General features: G+C 35.9%; 1 protein-coding gene and 1 pseudogene across 1 annotated transcript in view; one reads left to right on the top strand and one right to left on the bottom strand.

Annotated features, from left to right (window-relative positions):
* The window catches only part of LOC150103852 (transforming growth factor beta receptor type 3-like), a 315,988-nt gene that overhangs the window by 139,829 nt on the left and 152,761 nt on the right, over positions 1–23,398 (top strand). The gene's annotated exons all lie outside the window — the stretch shown is intronic.
* Positions 13,130–13,248, bottom strand: LOC150103854 (5S ribosomal RNA; annotated as a pseudogene).

The following is a 23,398-nucleotide window of genomic DNA, read 5'->3' as shown; positions in this document are numbered from 1 at the left end:
TGCTACTTACTTGCTTTAAAATAAATAAGCAAATAAATAAAAACTTATTATGGCTGGGGAGGAGTGTCTGGAAAACAACATTTTGTTCTAACATAAGCGTGTATTATGTAGATCGATATAATCGCACAACGAAGTACTTTCTTGTGGAAGGACTTTGAATTTTTCATATGACCAACGAAACATCTATAAACATTTCAAAAATCATCAAAAAAATATGAAAAAAATCTTGTGTACGAATTTTCATCAACAGTTCTGTTGAACTGCTAACATCATTCCTCCACTGCTTATAAAAATACAAGCAGCTATTATCATCATCATCATCATCATCATCATCATCCATTTACTGTCCAGCTTTAAACCAATTAGATTCTCTTCCTCATAATTTGTTCCATCTATCTCTGCTTTTGAACACATTCCCTTCATGTTGCCTTCCCTACCAAAATAACTACAACTTTCAGCTGTTCAAGAAGTACTTCGGCAGATTACTTCTTTCCCCTTAACCTCTTGTCTATATTTATGGCACTTCCGTTAATAAGGCTTGTGAATATGACAGGCGTCTGTAACATGATAAGAACAATTGGAATATTACCTTATGTTCTCATACTGTCACTGCATCATTACTATCTTATTGTTATGAGTTCGTTAGAGAAGGATTGTTTTGCTGTGTATACAAATTAGGTGATTTTTCATAGTCAAGTTAATTATCTTCAAGAAGAATGAAAATATCCACCCCATATATTGCCTTTGTAAAGAGATGTAGTTCACATCTATTGATGAAATATCTGACCCTTCAAAAGATCTTCATCATTTACTAACAGATGTGACGCTTCATGGAGCATTTGGAAGGACATGCTTATCTCGGCCGGAAAAACCAGTCCATACGTGTGTCTTTGACAGGTTTAAGTCCATTCAAAAACTTCACTGGCCTAGACCTTTTGCAAGCAAGGTTGAATCAGCCGGTTTCACACAAAGATGACATGATTTTTGCTTTGAGAAATGTGGCTTTCCTCTTTGCAAACAGATCAACTCCAAAAGAATTCGAATTCACGTAGCTTTAGATTTCTCGGCATTTATTTAGCCAAGTACAGATATAACTGGATGAAGTGAAATGTGCACCTGCTCTTTAACATCATCCTATAAGTTTATTGAATGTCGTCTATTCACTTGCTCGCAGCAACACTTTCTTAAGTTAAAATTTTGTAGTCCTTAGCTAGTTAATAAATTATGAAATGGCCTATTATTAAAAAAAAAAGTCAGTTAGTCGTTCTCATACAGAAGTGGTAAGGTTTATGTTATTCCGGCATATATGTCAGTTAATTGCCAGAACAACAGATCCAATTCACTGACATAATATACTGACTTCATGGCCTTAATTTAATTTCTTCAGCCATTATTCCAAATGACAACAACAATCCATTATTAAGTATTCCATATGAAGTCAATTAGTCAATATACTAAGGTATCCTATCCCAGTTTTTGCTCGACTAGCAATCATCAGAAACTGAACCGAAAAATTCCACAGAGGAGAAGTATTTCCGACATCTCATCTGTTCTTCAAGCATGTTTTATCCTTCTCCTCTAACTTTTACTCCCTCTGACTTTTATAACCCATACCGCCTTAGGATGAGTAATTTGATCCTAAGAGATGATATTGGCAATGGCAGTAAGAGCCTGTACGCCTTGCTTTTTTAAAAAAATTTTGACGATCTTTAATGCCTGGATTCCTTCGAGATGAGAACATGGCAGAAAAGATTCAGAGGCGAGTGACAAAGTTGGTGAGTGGTCTGAGCAATGCTCTCTATATTGATAGATTGAGAGTGTGTGTGGGTGGCAGAAGTTGGTTGATAGGCGGAGAAGAGAGAATATGATAGAAACATTTAAGTTACTAAAAGGGTTTTATAGGATTGATGCAGGGGAAATATTTCAGCAGTTGGCTAGTGTGGAAGAACAAGAGGTCATCCCTGGAAATGAAGAGTGTGGTTAACAAGGATGTGAGGACTAGATTTTTTGGTTGGAGAGTAGTGAACAAGTAGAATGCGTTGCCTGACTCAGTTGTGAGGTGCTTCATCTTTCAATGAGTTCAAGAAAAGATATGATAGATGTGTGAATAGTTTGGGTCTCCCGCGATGAATCTTCGGATTCCATGGAGGTGCCGTGCAATAATAATAATAATAATAATAATAATAATAATAATAATAATAATAATAATAAATCTTTGTATTTTATACTAGACATCCTGATGTTTTTCTTACAGCTTTGTTCAGAGAAACCTTGGTGGGACAAGTAGCAGAAAGTACATAATTTTATTCTGCCCATCATTGATTAAATTATTTGGAGTCTCATTATTTGCATCTCTCAATGAGGTGCTGCAAGTTTATGAAGAATTTTATATTCAGTTTTGTGGTAAACTTAATAAAACGGATAATAGGATTTTATTTGAATTGCACCCAAAGCAACTATGAGGCCAGTATTTTACTGGCCTCATAGTTGCTTTGGAAATTGAAAAGAACATACGTGTGTTCTTTCCAATTTTCATGTTTTTTCGAAAACAAAAGAAAATTTCATCTTGCAAAACTCGAGTTTCCTGAAGGAAAAACCCTTAACCTTCACTATATGAGACTGAATATCTAGCCTGCATTTGTGAAAAGCTCCTGTAAAGGTTCCTCACATCCGAGACCTGATTTGAATTCAGGTCTTAGCCACAGAAGGGGGGGGGGATGGGAAAGTAAAACTAACGCATATAATGAGGTCCACTTTTCATTTTGCTATTTTGCTATACTTTACATATTCGTTGTATTACTGACGACAGTAATACCGTTGTTATTTTATGACACTCACGAGCATACAGTTATGTAACTTTTCTTTTCTTCCTTTTTTTTTTCTTCTGTTGTTATCGTATTTAAATGAAGTTCCTGTTTGATGGATTCTTCTTCTTCTTCTACTTGAGGTCGGTACACATGCTGCACGACAGTGGAATGAAATGGATAAAACAAGTTTTCTACAGACACTGTCATACATTTGGTATCGTAGATGTGGCGCCACCTGTGGAATGAAAATAAAGCTCATACATTAAGTATAAGATAACTCGCGAAGTATTATTGCTATAAATTTACAAAGTTAACTTTAGTTATAATAATCTTCATTCATATTTGTCCGTTTCGATTTGGTATATAGTAATACGATGTTAACTTTTATAGAATTTTAAAACATCAACACACTACGTTTCAGCTGTTTTGAATGTAAAAGCTTTTGGAGTTCTATTAAATTAAAAAAAAAATGTTAACGGAATAACTAAAATACTATACACGCGTATCACGTTTATCAGTATTCCAAATTTTTGGAATAAAAAAAAATTATATAAATTATGTGATCGTAGGCAATCATATAAGCTACGTTTCATAATCACATTGTTATTATTATTTAATATCAGCTCCACACATGAGAGGTTGCAGAACCTGTGGCATATAAGTGCTGTGTATAGACATGGTCAAGAAAAAAGAACCTCTTGACACATTTTTTGAATAAATAGAGGTTATAATCCTTAGGGAAAACCATCCGAGTAAGGCTATTGCCCAGCTCAGAGGTAAAGGGTATGAAAAAGCATGAGAACGTGGTTCAATATGTTTGAAGCTGGACAGTAAATGGATGTTAACCAGCAGTTGCTGGCGTCTTTATGGGTTTGAGGAAAAGTGGAGGAATGATGTTAGCCAGTTCGCAGGAACAGTGCTTATGAAAATACCTGAAGACCAGACAACGGAAACGGTACGTCTATGAGATGGTAACTGGAATGAATCCTTGAGAGAAGGGTCATCATTCAACCGAATCACCCTCTTCCGGACAGCATCAATCATTTTTAGAGAGGTTTTTGGTGCCCTAAAAGATGTATACAAAAATCATAACAGTTAAACTTACAGCCTTTTTTTTAAAAAAAACTTGTAGCTACTTTTTTTTTTTTTTAACTAAAGATATATAGTTTTGTTTGGCTAATTTTGATACCACAGATGACTCGATTGAATCCAAAACTGAGACAACTGAACAGATTTTATTGGAGATCCTAAATATCAAATTTAATTAAATTTTAACAACTCAGAGCGAAATTTTTACTATTATTTCGAATTATTATTCCAAAGTTTGTCAATAAAAATGGTCTCAAACTTCGATATACATATAGCGATTATCCTAAATATTTCATTCATTTCAGTTGGACTTATAAAATGTCACATTTTATAAGTCCAACTGTTACGAAGTTAAGATGGTTCTTCAAATTTTGATTAAGATTCGAAGTACTTAATTTCAAGAAAACTTGTGTCCAGCCAAACCAACGAATCCATGTACGCATTGATGGATAAACCAAACAAATCTCCTAGATGATTTACCAAAAGGGGGATGGGGTAATAGCGTCCTTTGAATAGGGCATCAGATTTATTTATTTTCAAATAAACGTTACGATCCACTTGCAGAAGGTGGCGCCACGTTTCAGCGTTCAAGCATTCGTTAATGGCAGCGTTACCCTACTTACCAGAAGAATTGCACTTACCCTTCCACACGGAAACATCATCATCTAGATAATATCACACACACACACAGTAATATTTTTTTAAAACACTAATTGATCTTATGTAACGAAGTCCATGCTTCTTGCTTTCACAACAACAAACTCTATCTATCCTTCATAGTCAAAGACTGTTATTTCGTCTTCATATAAACCGAGTAAGAATTCTTACATCTGAAATAGAGCCGGAACTAGCTAATAAACGCACTCATTTTCACCGATCCACAAATACTACAGTTGTCGTAATCTCTCGCTTCCTGCTCAGCACGAGCAAATAGCATTCTTCGTTGCAATGTTCAGGACCTTAGTCATTTTTATGTTAAATTAGAGCCCCAGTTAAAATAAAGTTAGAAGAGAATAGATAAAAAATGTTATATTACTTTTCTTTTACGAAAAAAAAAATGACGTGCATTTTTTTCTTAATCTAGCATCAGCTCGTTCATTTAAATAGCAAACTGTTTGAAATGCATACGCGTTTTTAAAATAAATACTGCTTAATGGATTTACAAATGCAATTTCTCACACTCCTCACAAAAAAATTTAATAATGTTTGTTTTCTGAGATCACTCAAGCATTTAAGTAATTCTGCTTAAACTTGTGGCCTATTTGTCCACGCACGGCACAATATGTAGTAGTTTTTGAAACTTCTTGCGTTAGTGGAAGAAAAAAAAAAAGGAATAGATTTCATCGATTTGAAGATCACCAGTACGCAGTTGTGGTACTTTGCCTTTCCGATTTCTATTTCAAAAAACAAATTAAAACTTTTTAAGCGTACTAACTAATTATTAAATTTCAATCCATTTCAGTTGCTCTAAATGTAAACCGAGTTGAACACTACATTTTTATCGGCTTATATTGGCACACTTAAATTAGATGGCTCAATCCGCATGGAATGGTTCATTAAGATAAGTGTCATCTCATCGCTTATCTAGATTATCGTTATCTAGTTTAAAAGATTAATTTTGCTTTTATCATAAAAAGCAGCTTTTTTTTTTTTTCAAACAAATCTTTGTTAGCCTTTTTTTTTTGTATGTGTATTAATCCTATTTTTGCTCCTTTTATAAATGTCTTTGAAATAAAATTTGAAATAATAATTGTCGTTTGAATAACAGTATATTTTCTTCATTTCATTAGCGATTTACTGGGAATTAAGGGGATAAAATTATTTGCGGACTAAGAAAATCCAAATGCAGAAAAATACTTGATAAATATTTGATTCTATCACTTAGAACACTTGCTACCACATCAATGGCTGCCATTCTGATCTTCCTAGGTGACAAGTTTCCTGACCTTGGAGGAAAGATGCTGTTGCTATGACAACGACTATTGGGTGATTGTCCTCTCGGAATACAAGTGATTGTCGTAGCCATCTGGCCCTGTTACGACTTTTACCCCAAGGTTGCTACTGTTAGGTCCCCCCCCCTCTTCAACCCCCTTTTATCTGATAGCATCGTCCCTATCACTCCCTTTTACTCTGTTTAACATCATTCCAGTCTCTGCTTATGACAGTCATTTTGCCTCTCCTCTGCTAGCAGCCATTTTCCCCAATCTTTCTCACTTCCGTCTCTCTCTCTCTCTCTCTCCCCTGACATTTAGCGAAAAGGCAACGGACACGATGTTCAGTTATTGGCTATTGCAGCAGCTAAACTTGGAAAATGGCAGCACCTGCGACTTGGTATTCCATGTTTGTTTACATAAGTCTTTTCTTATTTTCACAGTTAGGTATAAAACTGAAATATTGTAGTTCATAATTCCAATAAATTTAGAATGCTATTTCAAATTAGCAAGATAAAATCTGGTATCTGCTTTCCTGCGAATAGGCTGTAAGTTCGAATCCTACCGTGGCAGGGATGTTTTGCGAACATATTCATGCCGTAGACTACTGACATCGTCTAGTGCAGTGCTTCCCAAAACTTCAATACCTGTCTGTCCCTCTTAAAATTTTAGTAACACCGGCATTCCTCTCTGGCAAACGCAGTTTGGGAGAAGTCATAATACTATTTCATTCCAACACAAATAATTCTAAAGGTATTTATTTTTTAATATATGCAATATGTGAAACTCTTTTTTAAAAATATTAAATACATTTTTAGTTATACGAATCCAATATACATTCATACAACCACCAGTTATGAAATTTAAATTTTCAATAATAAAATTAAGAAGAAAACTTTAATCAGATGAATGCAGTTGTTTCTTTCTGTTGAGAAGTAGTTAGTTCAATGAAATCGAATTCTATATTTGTTATTGTTAGCCGTAGACGGCTCTGAGGGCCGGAATAATTTAAGATAAGAATGATTTCGAAATTTAGCGGAGAGTTACAATTGAATGGTTTAAACCAGTGCTTCCCAAACTTCTGGATGTCAGGGCCCCCTTCGCAAAAATTAAAATATTTCACGGCCCCCCCTCGAAAGAAAATCGTAATAGAGAGATATATTATTATAATATTTATTGTATTTATATTCAATACAAAACATACACACAGCGAATATTGCAACGGGCTGTTCTGGTAAAATATGAAATACTGTCCTTTTTTTTTTTTTTTTTGAGTCTGTTTCTGCTTCTTCTGATTGTTCGCGGGAATTTTTTTTTATTTTTTATCAGCCACTTATCCATCTCAGGGTTAAATTTTTTAACATAGAATAAATCAAATAATATCATCACTTACCGATACTGGCACACCACAGACTGATAACATGAAATTAGTGAATATTACCTGAATAAGGGAATCCACGGACCAGGAACATTTTTCTCTTTTGTGACTTTTCTCCCTTTAAGGTAATTTAAGCCTAACGCGAAACAGACAGCAAAGGCAGGTTATTAAAACGTGCATATGATTGGTGCGGTATTAACAAAAGATCGTGCAACCGAAAGATAAAAGCATAGCTGGCAATTGAGTTGAAATGCTAACTCTCTTCAACCGAATTCCATATGTGAAACCCATAATATTCATTATATATATATATTACTTAGGTTTAACACTTTTACGAATTTTAACACGTTCGGTTGAATTTTATTGCTGCCTTGGGAAATCGAACTCACACACATCTAATTAATAACAATAGTTTTTAGTTAGATAATGTGTTTGCCCATGCAACATATGGTTTTGTTTCAGTCTATACAGCATAGTTTCTGTATGAGGGGACATGTGATTCATTAATTAGTGTGTTTTTATCCCAGTTGTCTCTAATTGCACTATTTGTTGAGAAATATATTACACTGACTCCTCATACCTTATTGACTGGCATAATAAAAGTACTTTTTTTTTATTGCCTCTGCAGTATAGTGGCTGTTAGGGAGGGGTGTTTACCACTGCAAGCGAGTTACTATCTCCCCCACATGAACTTGTTTAAGCTTTTTTTTCATGTGTGAAGTATATGCGAAACTTTTATTGGTAACAGAAAACTAGCTCGGATGACAGTGATAATATAAAGCGAGTTTTGATATGTATATAAAGTCAATATCAACAGTCCCTAATTACGAACGCGTGATGAAAGGAAGATTTGGAGCTTCCCTGGAGAGCATTCGAAGTAAATACAATTAACCACTGCTTTGAAATGAAACATATGAATAAGCAATATTTACTAATATTCATTAAGCGCCGAAATACGCAGGAAGCAAAGTTTGTGAACCAACACCAATGTGTGAATTTTTCCATTAAAATTTAAAAAATAACAAAAAAGAAATAATAAATAATAAAAGTTAAATACGTTTCTTTTAAAATAAAAAAAAAAATCTACTTAGTCTTAAAACATTTTAAATTTGTTTTCATTATTTCACGGCCCCTTCAACAAAACCTACGGCCCCCAAGGGGGCCGCGGCCCACAGTTTGGGAAGCGCTGGTTTAAACTATTTGAATTTAAACCTTTAATGCGAACAGTTCGGACCTCGCAGTTGGTACGCGTCCGTGCCGTTAACTCAACCAACACAATACATGCTAAATCAATACATACATGCCAAGACACATTTTGTTTAAAACTTCCTTTAGATTTTTTAGTTGCTAAAAAATAATTATAGAATAGACTTATCCGGGACTATAAAAAGTAATCAATTTTTAAAGAAATTGGCTATCCTCTAAAGACTTTTCGCATATCTCATTTTGGGAGACACTTGTCTAGTAATAATAATAATCGTATGATGATACACGGCTGTGAGTCCCCTTTACGGAGAGGTACGGCACCATCTCAGTCTCCCAAATTTTATCCGGACTCCAAAACCGGCATAGCTGACGAATCAGACCTATGGCTGGGTCAGTATTCCTGAATGTAATCCGTGTGTGTTCACTGGACCGGTTTGCCTGCTTGCGGGATGAAAAACCCCAGATAAACTGGTGGAAAAAACCCTGCTGTCCACGCCCAAGACCGGCTAACTTGGCTATGGCAGATCCTTAAGCTCCTCGCGTCGTCGACGGGAATCGAACCTAGGACACTCCTTCCCTAGGCATATGGTTGCGAAGCGCATAGCGCTAGGCTAACCGCGCGGACACTTGTCTAGTATAATGCTATCATACTGCCTATTGGATATTCAAAGTAGATTGAAAAAATTCATGTTTGGTGTATATAGCAGGATGTGCTAGGGGATTACTCTCCTAGCCTACCGTTCCTTACTGATTTTTCCAATCTTTTGCGGATGGAATTGCTTTAAAAAAAAAAAAAAAATCTTAACGTGCCAGTTATCAGTGCGTATCTATATTATCTCGTTACAAAATTAAAACTTTACCTGAATATGCTTTTGGTGTTCCTTCCTTTCATTACTACCAGGTTGAATTCAATCTAGAGTAATTTGAAATCACTCATATAGAAATAATACTTTCTAGCCCCAGGATGCGCAGATAAAAGTAACAAGAACAGCAGACAGCACAAAAACTAGTTAACGGGTAGGGATACCCATTTTTCGCACTTTCTAAAATTTATGCACTAGAAATCAGACAGCTTTTGTCTCATTTGTCCTTTTAATATGTTGTCTCTGATTACGGTATTTTTATTTTCAAATTTCCACCGATCAATTACTTTTCGGTTGACACCAGTATAGTCCGTGCTTCCATTTTCTACCTGAAAAAAAGTGGTCTGTGAATACTGCAATCAGCATTATTTTATATTTCTGTACACATGAGTAGAATCCAATGTGTCTTATCACCCGATCACCAGTGAATTGCCGTAAAAGATGGCGATTCAATCTCAGTCTATACTTCAGGATAATTTTCCTATGGTATCTTGAGCCTCCATAACTCAATTGGTATGGATTGGTTGTGAAGACCTGGATTGGTTGTGAAGACCCTCTTTGGTTGTGAAGACCTGGATTCGAATCCCACAAAGGAACAAGATACTATAGGAGTGCCATTATATATATGTACTGTATGTATGTATGTATATATATATATATATATGTGTGTGTGTGTGTGTGTGTGTGTGTGTGTGTGTGTGTGTGTGTGTGTCCGCATTGTCAGTCTTTGAGAGTTCTGTAGTTGTTACATAGTTCAAGCAGCTTATTCGCTGTGATTTCTCCACATCTGAAGTTAATTTATATGATATTATGTCTTGTATATCAAAGGGACATGTTGGTTTTACCTTTTCGACTGTATTTAAGATTTCTAGGATTACATGTAAATACTTCAAGTGATCGTTTAATTGTATAGGTTTCGTTTAATGAGAATTGGTATTTATAACTCTAGTCGTTTATCACTTATAAAACGATGCACTTAGTTTTTAAGCATGTTTCTTTTAAAATGATTAAAAAACCCTTATTATTCTAGATAAATGGCAGTCTGGAGACTAAACAAAAAAAAAAACATATCTAAAATTGCATTTCTGTTTTGCATACCGAACTAAAAATAAAAATAAAAACAAAAAAATCATGTTGATCATCATGTAAAATGTAAAAATTTTGCATAAAATAGTATTTAATTTTCTTCTCATGTGGCATCTTTCTTTTACATTTAGAAGCTTTAGTTTCTCATGTATGTTTAAAGATTCGAGATCTTCTAGGCTACATACATTTTGACAACGAAAAAATGCTATTATTAGAAGACTCTTGATCTATTATAAGTAAATATTTTATTTCTAACCACTGGTCTCTCTTGTTTCTTTGCGTTATAGCCATGTGCCAATTTATGCAGATACTTTTACCTGCTTCTTAAAACATTTGTGCATTAAAATAATGCAAGTCAAACATGATGGCCCCATTGCTTGCTCTCTTTAAATGCGCTCACTATGGAGATATACATTAAACAAGCCTGCCATACAGTCTATTTTCTTGCTTTTTATACCTTTCTCTTCCAGTGTTTTCGCCGTTCTGCCCGCATCTTGGTATTTTGTTTCGTGTTTGTTTGCTTCCACAAAGTTTTAAGAGTCAAAAGAAAAAAAAGAATCAAAATATTCTTAACTTTCCTCTCAAATTATAAAAGTTAAGGCAAAGTTTAAATATTATTTTACGTTTTTATTCATTCCCGCATTTGCGACATCCAGACTGTAACTAGGGATGCAGCACTGAAAGTTAATATTCTTTATGATTGTCTTCTCTTATGTTATTTTTGCTTTTCTCTCTCTTTATTTCTGTCATCTCGCTACATTCATTGCGATACTCGCCCCTTTGGCTCCTTTGACCCTACTGATCTCTAAGTGTACGAGTTGTCATAAACAAGAGTGGGCGAGTCGTGTGAAAAGCAAGGGATTGTGTTTCTCAATGTGTGCATGGCCTACTGACATCAAGCTGATGTCGCTTTTTGTATACAGAGTTCACGTGTGTAGATGAAGGGCCTGGCAAGTACAAGGGTTAATGGATTACAAAACATTCCACACACACACACACACACACACACACACACACACACACACACACACACACACACACACACACACACACACACACACACACACACACACACACACACACACACACACACACACACACACACACACACACACACACAGTCTTTCTATCTCTCTGTTATGTGTGCGTGTGTATGACGAGAGAAAGTGTGAACAACTGACTGTTTGTTTTTGATAGATTTCGAAAATCTTGCTTAACAGTGCCATGTGATTCTATGCTGAAAATCATATCAATAATGCCCGTTTATCTTGTGGCGCCACCTCTGCGCAGTCGTATGTACCATGTGACATTTATCCTTTGGTTGAAAAGAACTACGTTCGAATCCCATTTAAGACATGGGAAAGAAACCTTTATAATAGGTTTTTTAATTGAAGATGAATTACCTGGTCTCATACGGAGGTTAAAGGTTTCAGTATAGAAATTCGGGTTTGCTATTCCGCAGAAAGAGAGAAAGTGCACACAATTAATGATCCATACATACGTCAGTATACATTATGGACATAATATGCACTGGCGTCATATACTTTGGTCTGAATAGCATTGTTTCAACCACCATTTTTTTAATGAAGATATTTAAAAAATGTTTTTGTCTTCCTAAAATTGTTCTAATTTTATTATTATTATTATAATTATTATTATTATTATTATTACGGGCAACTCCAAGGAGTTCATAGACTCAACGAGGGAGGCCCTAAACATCATGTCAAGAACAACTATTCAGCTTCCACACAGTATCTATCATACTTTGCCTTGAACTCATTTATAGTCATGGCACCCACAACAGACACTGACAACTTATTCCACTCATTCACCACTCTCCAAGTAAAAAACCTGCTTCTAACACCTTTGTTAACCACACTCTTGTCCAGTTTCCATGGATGGCCCATAGTCCTCCCACCACCAGACCTGTTCTGAAAAATATCCTCTGAATTAATCTTATAAAAACCCTTCAGTAATTTGAATATCTCAATCATATCACCCCTTTTCCGCCTATCAACCAATGTCTGCAACCCACAAATCTTCAACCTGTTCTCATAAGGTTCATTCCATAGAACTGCTATCATCTCGGTCACTCGCCTCTGGATCCTTTCTACCTCCTCCCCATCAAGAAAAAACCCTGGCGTCCAGATCTGGGCACAGTAGTTAAGATGGGGTCTTATCAAAGCTCGATACAGAGGAACAATAACTTGCTTGTCTCTGCTCGTCAAGGTATTCTTCATTAACCAAGTGATTTGATGAGCTGATTTAGCCACTTTTGCAATGTGCCCGCTAAACTTCAACTCTCTATCCACCAACACTCCCAAATCCCTGGCCTCGTCAATCTCCTGGAGTACAGTTCCACCAATGTGGTATATTACTGCTAATCTTTTCACCCCAAAATGCATAAATTTTGCCACATTAAATTGACGTCCATTCTCCTTAGCTCAGTCCTCCAATCTATCCAAATCATCCTGCAAAATTTTGACACCATGTGCATTCACTATTGCTCTACCCAACTTTGCATCATCAGCAAACAAATGAATAGTTCCTCTCAGATCTTTCCGATATCGTTAATGAACAAATTAAATAGTAGTGGTCCAAGAACAGAACCCTGCGGCACACCACTAGTCACAGGCCGTCTTTTGGACTCTACTCCTGAATAAACTACTCTCTGATATCTCTCCATCAACCACCCATCCATATCACCAACCTTATATCCATCCCCATATGCTGCAGTTTATTGATTAGAATTCCATGAAAAATAATTAATGCCAGCAGCACCCAGGGTTCCCAGGTGGTCACCCTCCCAAGTATTAACTGAGCTAAGGTTTGCGTAACTTCAGTGATCAGACGAGAACTGGTGCTTTCAAACCGATCTGGCCGCTGACAATTAATCATACATACATACGTCAGTATACGTGATGGACATAATATGCACTGGCGTCATATACGTCAATTTCATGAAAGCTCTTTATGCGTGCGTGCTTGCGTGTGTTAAAACTGAATTCACTTTTAACAGCGAAATGAAAATGTGCGCCAAGAAACTTTACTCGAGAATTAATACCAAATATTATTAATATCAGTCGAAACATCAACCACCACAGCCCTTAATTCTGACCTCCAAGCCATCATCCAATAGGGCTCAGATAACCTCGTCAACTTCAACGCTAGTAAAACCCAGTTCTGTCTTATTTCTCACAAAAAAGAACAATTTTTCCCAGCATTATTTTTGATAACATTCAAATTCCCAGATAATTTGAGATTTCTCTTCTCGGAATTACCCTGACATCAGGCCTCTCCTGGCATAAACACATCACAACCATTGCATCCTCAGCTTCCAAAAAACTAGACTTTCTCTTTCGCTCAAGACGTTACTTTACCTCTAAACAGCTGTTAACCTTATACAAATCGCAAATCCACCCACTATCGAATACTGCTCTCACATTTGGAGTGAGGCTCCTAAAATCTCCCTCAAAATGCTCGACTAAACACAGAGGAGAGCAATTAGACTGACCCATTTCTCATCAACTCGCTCTCGTCACTTTCACATAGACGCTTGGTCTCTGCAGTTGGTATATTCTATAAATATTATCATGGGAAATGTTCATCTGAAACAGTATCAATAATTCCCCCACTCTGTACTAAGCCCATTGGAACACGTACAGCTGCCGCCCAACATCCTTTCACAGTACACCTTGAAAACCACAGAACAAGTTTCTTTTCCTCCTCCTTCATCCATGCTACTGCTGTACTGTGGAACAGTCTTCTCCCTGACGTATTTCCCAAGGAATACAACATACAGGCTTTTAAATCAAATCTAAACAAGTTTTTCCTTTCCCAACCCACTACCCATATATGATACTAACATACTATAGGTTGACCAGCCAGCCTCTCGTATATGGACCCAACATATAATAATAATAATAATAATAATAATAATAAAGAAAAAATAAATAAATTAAAAAACAAACAAACAAACAGAACGATTCTGTTCTGTGCCTATACAGAACTAGACATTGAGAGCGTTACTAATAGATGTGTATATTCATTCTGCGAAATGCACCTAAAATACATTAACTTCTAAATAGATATGAATGCCCTAAACGACATCCATTACCGACGTCTGCATATCTTCACAGATTCTCAACATTAATGAAAGCTTTATTCATAATATCACATAAAAGTGCTTTTAAAACCCAACAATGACGATATACTGAATTTTTCAATTCGCAGTGTAGAAATTACTGCTTTACTAGTTCCGAAGGAAGTCACTCATTCTGAATAGGACATTTTAATAATGTGTAGCGGCCTGAAATTTATTCCTAATTTTTTTCCTTTCATTTTATATTAAACCTCATTTTACGTAACCATTCCATTTAAAACCGCGATTCACTTTTCATTCATTGATTTTTGGAATTTATTTGGTTCCTTTCAAATTTTAAATGACTGAAAATCGCTATTTATGATATCAGAGGTGATACTTCTCTTTTAACAGTGATGAGAAACTTAATAAAAAGTGCCTGTTTACCATAGAATTAAATTAAATAAGCCTATTGAGTACCCTAACTGAAATGAAATTCCATGTAGGAGGTGAAAGCCAGTATTCATGCAAGAATCCTGTTAAACGTTGGTTTTTTAGACTTGTAAGTAAGCAGTTGTAAACGTTCCAAGTTAGAATCTGCATTGCCAAAAACTATACTGTCTTGACCCCTTGAGTGGTTTATCTCGCTATGCAATCTACTACCCCTATTTGATATGCAGACCTTTGACTGACCACTAGTCAGTGATTACACTTTAAATACGATTGAAAAACCTGACCTTTCAACGTTTAGTCAGTTGAGTAGCGTAGCATAAAGTACTATTTAGATATAAACAACAAATTTTAGAGCTTGACTTCTGATCCAAACGTGCTTGGATAGCAAAGATCATTTCTTCCAACCTGACACAAGTAATGAATAGTATTATTAATTCTCCATATAACTGTTTTGTTTTTAACATTCATTTGTATTTTCGTGACCTTAGTGACTTTATAAACTGACAGACGATATAAGATGATGGGCAGGAGCCTTCTTAGACGACATAATTATCTTGTACTTTAGCACCCAGACGAATTCTAATCAAAGAAGAATCTCGATGTACCATTATGTGCGGGTGTCTGTTTACATGTATACTTTCTACCACTGATGAAAGATATTGTTTGCCCTTTCTGCAGTATAGTGACCTGATGTAGCCTCTGCATAATATACGAAGTTTTTACGTTTGTACATTTTTTTCCAAGGATTGCTCTACATACTTTCACCACATATATGGCCATCTGATAGTTCTTCTTATACACGAATTTCAATCACTCAATTACTTGTTTTGCTTTCATATTAAATGTATTGTGTATATTTAGGGAGGAGATATATAACGATTTCTTTTATTTTTCTTTATATATATATATATATATATATATATACATATATATATATATATATATACATATATATATATATATATATATATATACATACTGTATATATATATATATAAACCGAAGGCTGTTGCTCCTGTTTGGAAGGATTTTTCCTCTCAATAACCATTGGTTCTTCCTCCTCGCAAAACTGACGAGCTTTTTTTGCAGCACAATATGCAACTGTTAGACATAGCAGCAGATTATGGGAATAAAATCAAATTCCATGAACTTGATTTTATTAAAAATCAAGTTCATGGAATCCATTTACTCGAAATCCCCGTAGACTTTTATTAGACTGTTAGGTCTAATATGAGAAAGGAAGATGATGGTTTGTAGTAGTGACATTGTATTAAAAAATACTGTATGCTTTCAGTATATATTGCACAATGTTTGTTAGAAATCAAAATTTTATTATTTTTTTAATGTAAATTTTGAGTTATTCTTAAATATCTGAAGTAAATATCAGTCTACATGTCCTTCGTCTTCGTCAGCTTGACTAAGAGAAGGACACACATTTTTTGGCATTCATCTAATGTACTTTGCAGTAGACAAATTTTTCACTGCTCTAAAGTAAAAATATTCAATTTTCCATAAACAGGAGAATTATGTTAAGCCCACGGCGTGTTTCTAATGTAGTGATTTATTTCCAGTAGAAGGCTATACACCCCCGAAAGACATTGTATTAAAAAATGCACTTATCTTAAATATTCTGTTGCTACAAATTAGCTGATCCGGACTTAACCTAATTCCAGCTGTCATGCTTGCTGATAATCTTTGATGTTATTTTTCGAACGCCTTAAGACCACCACACGTGGAAGGTCACTTCAGACTTGTTATGTTGCCTGCCATCCCAAAGACCATGAAGTGACTTGATGCCATGAAACTATTTCACTTGTTTACCTCGAACCGTACATCACTGCGGAATCAACCATACACACAGCGTTTGTGCGACATTGACTCTATAACAGGATATTGAAGTGATAGCTAGGGATAAGGAATTCTCCCGAGGCGTCAGGTTTTTGCCAAGGAAGAACGAACTCAGAATTGACGGAAATCTGGATGCTAAGAAGTTGAGCGATGACCTTTTCGTGCTGGGTCGTACGTTGGCACTGCACAACTGGGATATTTTGTGCCCAGATTTCGTGAAGCTATTTCAGCTATGTGCACGTTTGGGCATTTACTTCGGAAGCCTATATAAACCTCCTTTCCTTCTCTCCCTACAATCGCAAACCCTCCCCTTATTCACTCAAAGCTAAAGGTCAACTTTTCTTTCCCTTTCATTTCTAAACATGGTGACAGATTGCGTGCACTCATGACTTACTGGTTATTTATTTTTCTCTTTTGCAGAGTACGAAGGCGTCTGCTAGAACAATAGATTCATGTAAAAAAAATTGATCGATCTTTTAATTGCTTTGTTATGAAATACAGGGATTGGCACTCACTGGTACTACCACGTTACAAACACACTAATTTACATGCGATTAGAGACGGATGGGAGGAGGAGGAGGAGCAGCACTACTAAAAGAATTGTCTTAAATGATTCTTAAGTGGGCGAAACCAGTTTTAATTTCGTGCGTGCAACTGTATTTTAATAAGTTGACTCGTAGTTAATTGATTGCTATTTGTATGCTACTGCGAAGTTGCCTATATCTGGAATTCTTATTAACTCACCCGCGCATGCGTACACACACACACACACACACACACGAGTATAATAAACAAAATCACATCTGTAAAGTCAAATTTAATCACTCTGTCATTTTTTTTCTTTGGTACCATTAATGACACTTTTGTTCTCAAGGAAATCAGTTTTCACTATCTGTCTATTTCATTGAGAAGGTAGACAGATATTGCTATTGCTTCTACTGCTATTCTTCACATGATAGCGAGGCTTTCTTTCGCTATCCCCTTTTCACTTAACGCAGGTTAACTGCATAAATGAAAGAAGGAGACACGCAACAACAAATGACTTGTTTTATATTTAATCTGGAGACAAAGGATATTCTCAAACTACAGTGGATGTCTCGCTGATATTGGGAACCCGTTTTACGGCGAATTTTATGAACTGATCTAATATCTGTTCGTAAAATTCGCCGTAAATTTGGATTCTCAGTATTAGTTGGAGGCCTAGTGCAGCTTGGAAATAAAATAAGCAACCGAAAGGGAATAACGATTCTTCATTTTTTTTCCCCCAGGGCAACAACATGGAAAGAACCTCTCATATTCTGGAATGAATTCTCGACTAACTTTTTTCTACCATCAAATGCTACCCCCCCCCCTTGTTTTTAAATGTGTCCTCTTTGACTGGCCTTATAAATTGCTACAAATCACATTCTGAAGTATGATTTTAGAAGGAGCCCCAAGAGAGTCATATATATATGTAGAATTTTCTGAAAACCCTGTATATATAACAGTATATCTGTGAAATACATTGCAATATCTACTTTACTTGTTCATGTCTTCTGCTTGCTCAGATTACTATAACAATTGCATTACTCTTTTAAGTTTATTGTAGATTTTCCACTCGATAAAATCCTTCAAGTGGAATTTTCTACTTCCTCTAAGTGCATCTGATTTCGAGATCTTTCCCATGTTTTCTGCAGGACTGACGCATAAACAAATAGTTTCGAAATTTCTTTGTTTAAATACTGCTGAAATGTATTCTTCCTTCAGGTGGGAATCGTTGGATGTATACGATTTTAAACAGGCAGTCCCTTTCTCCACTCCTCCCTTACCCTGAGAAACTCTTTAGAAGTGCATAAAGCGTATCTTGAGACAGCTGCGCGTCAGCAAGCATGGGACCATTTATAACGAAGTGACTTATCATTAATTTTCTATTGATAGTTAACATCTGGTGGCTCGGTCTGTCCTTTCACCTCGTACTGCCCTAACCTCAAATTCGTCTGCCTCTGCTTGTAAAGTTTCTTCACTATGAAAAGTCGATCGTAAATTATCTCGTGAAGAAATTAATGATGAAGATGACGTACGCAAAACACCTTTAACCCTGCGAAGTATTTAATTGTGCTTCTTATTTTGCTATCGTTAGTCATTATCGCGAGTGTAGTTACCAGAATTCATTCCCTAAGGTAGAAACTCTCCATGTTTGGGGGGAAAGATAACTGTAATACCTTCTCTTTTTCACGCGGAATCTTCCACTAATAACAAATTACGTCTAGACATTTCAGTGGGCCTTAACTTGAATATATTTACGATATTCAAGTGCAGTTGAGTTGATCAGTCGTTATGGAAGTTCTATCTGGAGTAAAGATAGAAAACAAAGAAATTTAGAAAATATAACTTCTTATTTTTCATCTCACAAATTATTGTTGTTTAACAGTGGCTATCCCTGTTTGCATTAGTCGATAGTAGGGCAATGCTCATGGATAATCCAACTAGTTTCACGACATTTCATTGTGTTTCTTTCATTGTAACATTCTGGTTATATAACTTGTGAGCTCAGAGTAGATACCAAAATTCCTTTTAGCCGAATACCTTTTGACAAATTCTTTCTTTCTAGGAGCTTATTTAACATATTACTCTTTATATTTTATTTACTCTTTATATATATATATTGATGGCAGGAGGATATATTTCTTATAGTTTCTCTATATTTTGTCTCCTCTATCTTAACAAACAAATACTCTGTCTGTACATCCTGCTTATTGGAAGCCTGAAGTGGCCTTTCCATATTTAGTCTAGGGACCGGCTAACTCACTTTCGTCGAAGGAGACCAGATAAAGGTTCCTCACGCGTCATGGACGGGAATCGAACCCAGGTCTTATCCGCCCAACGGGCTTCGTCTACACCGACTGAGCTACGGAGGCTCTGCATGGAAACTAAAACACCTAAACTAATACACTATAGGTTTTATAGCCTTTCATGGCGAGATTCACATTAAAAATAGGACAGCTGCAGAATTATCTACACACAAATGTTCTTACATCATCGTTTCTCTTGCGATAGCTAAAAGATAAGTTCAACTTCAAAAAAATTCAGAGCAAATTGTTGCACGTTATTTACCAGTATGTTATGAGTCTTTATTAGTATAGACATAAAGAGACGTTTATAGTTAATTATGTACCAAGAATTATGTACCGAAACGAATTTTTAATTGTAGACATGCTACCAGTATGCAATTTAGCGCCTCATAAAAACGTTCTTATGCACGACGGATTTCTTAATTTCTGCTAACTAAAAACATAGGAACGTAAACAACCCAACTATTGTTAGATATTGAGATATTCATAACATTTTAAGAAGCTCGTTATCGACTCAAAGTGGCTACATAGATTTGAGAAGAGAAGAAAATGGAATGTGTTCGATTTAGGGGATATAGAAAATGATCCATGATAACTAAACTCGCATTTTTGTATGGTTGGGTAGCAAACAAGCAATGAGAAGGTGGTGTATTATCATGGTGCAATACCAACCAGATTGATGCCAGAAAGATGCCAAGCTATTTTAAACCTGGTTTTACTCCATTTCCCAAGTAAGCAAACAGACAAATAAGTCAAGTTTGCGCCTGCACGTAATGCAAGTCTAAGTGACCCGTAAAGCAGTACAAGTCTAGGCAACTCGTGGTAAAGGTGGAATAAGCTCTGATCACTATTCTTAATATTTACCTTAATGCAAAGCCCATATCCTTTAGGAGATGTATGATGCTATGCATTAAAAGCAAGGGGGGGGGCACTACCCAGACCGGTTTCGACCTTTATTGAGGTCTCATCAGTGGGAGCCAGGCTTAGATATACTAAGATTAAGTAATACAGAGCTTATAAGAGCATAAAAAAACTTCCTACATATATATATAGTTAGTTAGTTAGTTAGTGCTGTCAAGGAAGAAAAACTTGGACTAATGCGGATTGAAAAGAAAGTCATACACTCGTACTGTAATTGTGTAATAGAGGAAATGAAGGAAACTATATAAAGAAATAGTCTTCGCCTCTTCAAAAAGTAACTGGAAAGGAATTATAATTTGATCGTGACTTACTTGGGCAATAAAACTTGAAATACAGTATTCAAAGAATTTTAAGTAAAAAAAAAAATTGTTATGTACAACAGCAGTTCTTAAACTTCGTTCGTGTTGTGATCCCCCCGCTCCTTTTTTTTTGGGGGGGGGGGAGTCGCGAAGAAGATTCTGGGCTTTGCCAGGGGTCGCTAATGATTTTTTCATCTTTGATAAAGGGTATTATAGATAAAAAAAAGTTTCAGAATAACTTACATAAAAGAAGTAAAATTTGGTCAGAGAGTCAGCAGTTGGTATTCTGAACCTATCAGGATAAGAGCTGGAATATCCCAGAAACGATTAGATCAATCCACTTTTAAGATCAGTTAGCACAATGGAGAATATCTGGCAAGAGGATAAAGAAGTTTTTAAACTTGGCAACTTGCAGAAATCCTGAATTACGGATCCATGTAAGTAATATCAGGTGCATATAACATCGATGTGGTTTATATTTTTATGTAATTACTAACTGTGTACTACAACACAGGATTTCCCTAATTTATTATCCTCTAACACCTTTTATCATCCAGAGTAGGCGAAGCCGTTTACCACAACTAATTTTTGGAAACTAGGGAAAAGCCTATCACAGTATCACAGAAGCTGGTCCAAGACTCAGTGATTTTAATTAATATCCGGAGAAGAGGGAGAGAGTACGACTGACACTGCCATCATCTCGTCGTCCCTAACATTCGTCAATCTCATATGCAGAAGCAGGGTTTTACTTCTCAAAACAGTAACTCGCGTTTCTGTTTTTCATCCGCAGACAGACGTAACTGTCCTGAGTCCCATCCCTTAGATGAAAGGTATTTAGTCTAAGGGATTCGAGTGAATATTGGGGTATTCCTCAGGATCTAGCTGATTGATCTATATTTAAGGGCCGCGAATAACTTAATATAAGGGTTGAATACGTGAAACTTCAATAGGAAGATAACTGGGCAGCAAACTTGAAACTGGGAGACGGTCTGGAGACAATGCATTAGGACTTCCTTCCCCTGTAACAGCCAACAGTAACTGAGAGACGTGCGTTTCAGAGAGTGAAAAAGAATCCACTAACACCTTTTAGCCCTAACTGTTTTCCAACCTTGAATGGTTGACGGTCGGTGTCCCTCCAAACTTTGTTCATCATCGATAGCTGAGATCAGAGCATTGGTGATTTTTATGAACTTAGGGAGAAAGTACAGCAGACAAGTGCCACCATCTCTTGACTTTAAACCCTAACACTCGTATTGTTATTTGAAACGTCTTATGATCGATTTTCTTGAGTTTCCGCTAGAAAAAAAATCTCTACATGCGTACCTCAAAGCTTGATTAACTCGAGAACCGGTTGAAGAAGGGCGTAGTAAAGATTCCTCTGGTCGGTGACTAGAATCGAACTCATAATGGTCTTTCTTCTGGCTGTTAACATATCGAACAAGCAGCCCTTCCACAAAGCAAAATAATCATTATTTCTCTCTCGCTTAATGTAAATAATACAAAGTATCAAATCAGTTATCACTAATAGAAAAATAATATGAAATTAATAGAAGACAAGGAAGTAAAAAGATACCAGTTAAAAATTAATGTATATTTGTATAATACGAAAGTAATCCAAAATAAACTGAAATTACTGAAGCACAATACTGTAATTTGAGTGCAACTTTGTTTCATTTTGTCAGTACAAATTTCTTGTTCATTTTCCAATGAAATTTTAATCGTTTGTCATCGAACTTCTGAACCATGTCTTTAGAAAGTAGCGATTTGTTGGATAGCCGAATCGCTACTAATCATCTCCATCATGCTACTGTTTTTATTCACAGACGACTTTTTAAACAAACATTACTTCATGATTTGCTTTTCTTGTACTGTTTAGAATTACATCGTCACATTCACGAAAACGTTTCTTGGTTTCAATTTCTTTGAAGATAACATCTGACGTGCTGATAAAGGTTTTATTTTCATTGTAAAATAGCATTCTGGTCTCAGAATGAATTGGAATTTCGGTAGTCAACGAAAGATGTTAGTGTTTTTACTTTTAGAGTCGAATAATGTAGTTCGGGAAAAAAAAAGAAAAGAAAATACCAATGAAAAATGCACGGAATAACATAGCACTTTTATTGGATAACTATGACAACTTATATTTAATGGTCAATGTGTTACAGAGATCAAAGACCTGCTCTTTAGTGATGCGTCACTTTTGGTTTCTTTGACAATCGATATTTACAAAATTCTTTAATATATGCGTTTTTAGATAGTGAAATTGAGCTTTCGCGCTATCTTGCCAGATCTCTCTTTTTGTGAATTAATAAATCAAAACTATCGGTTTATATGCTATCTTTACAGCACGAGAAGGTCCTTGAAGGAAGTTATACGGTCGAAATGTTCAGGGACACAGGGTGTATCTGATCGCGCAGTTCAACCGTCTGCCGTATAATTGAGATTCCTAACACCAGAAGGGACTGCGTTCTACAGCGTTATCAGCCGTGCGTGATACGTGGCCAAGACATCCTGCCTGGACTCGCATGAATTACTGCATTAGTCCAGTGCCTTCAAATCGGCTTCACTCTTTTAATTAGCATCACAGAATACTGCTCTGCCTAAA

The sequence above is a fragment of the Typopeltis vanoorti genome, chromosome 8, assembly GCF_054136105.1.
Source record: "Typopeltis vanoorti isolate ZY-2024b chromosome 8, IOZ_Tvanoo_1.0, whole genome shotgun sequence".
Taxonomy (NCBI): Eukaryota; Metazoa; Arthropoda; class Arachnida; order Uropygi; family Thelyphonidae; genus Typopeltis; species Typopeltis vanoorti.
This window is presented reverse-complemented; position numbering and strand designations above follow the sequence as displayed.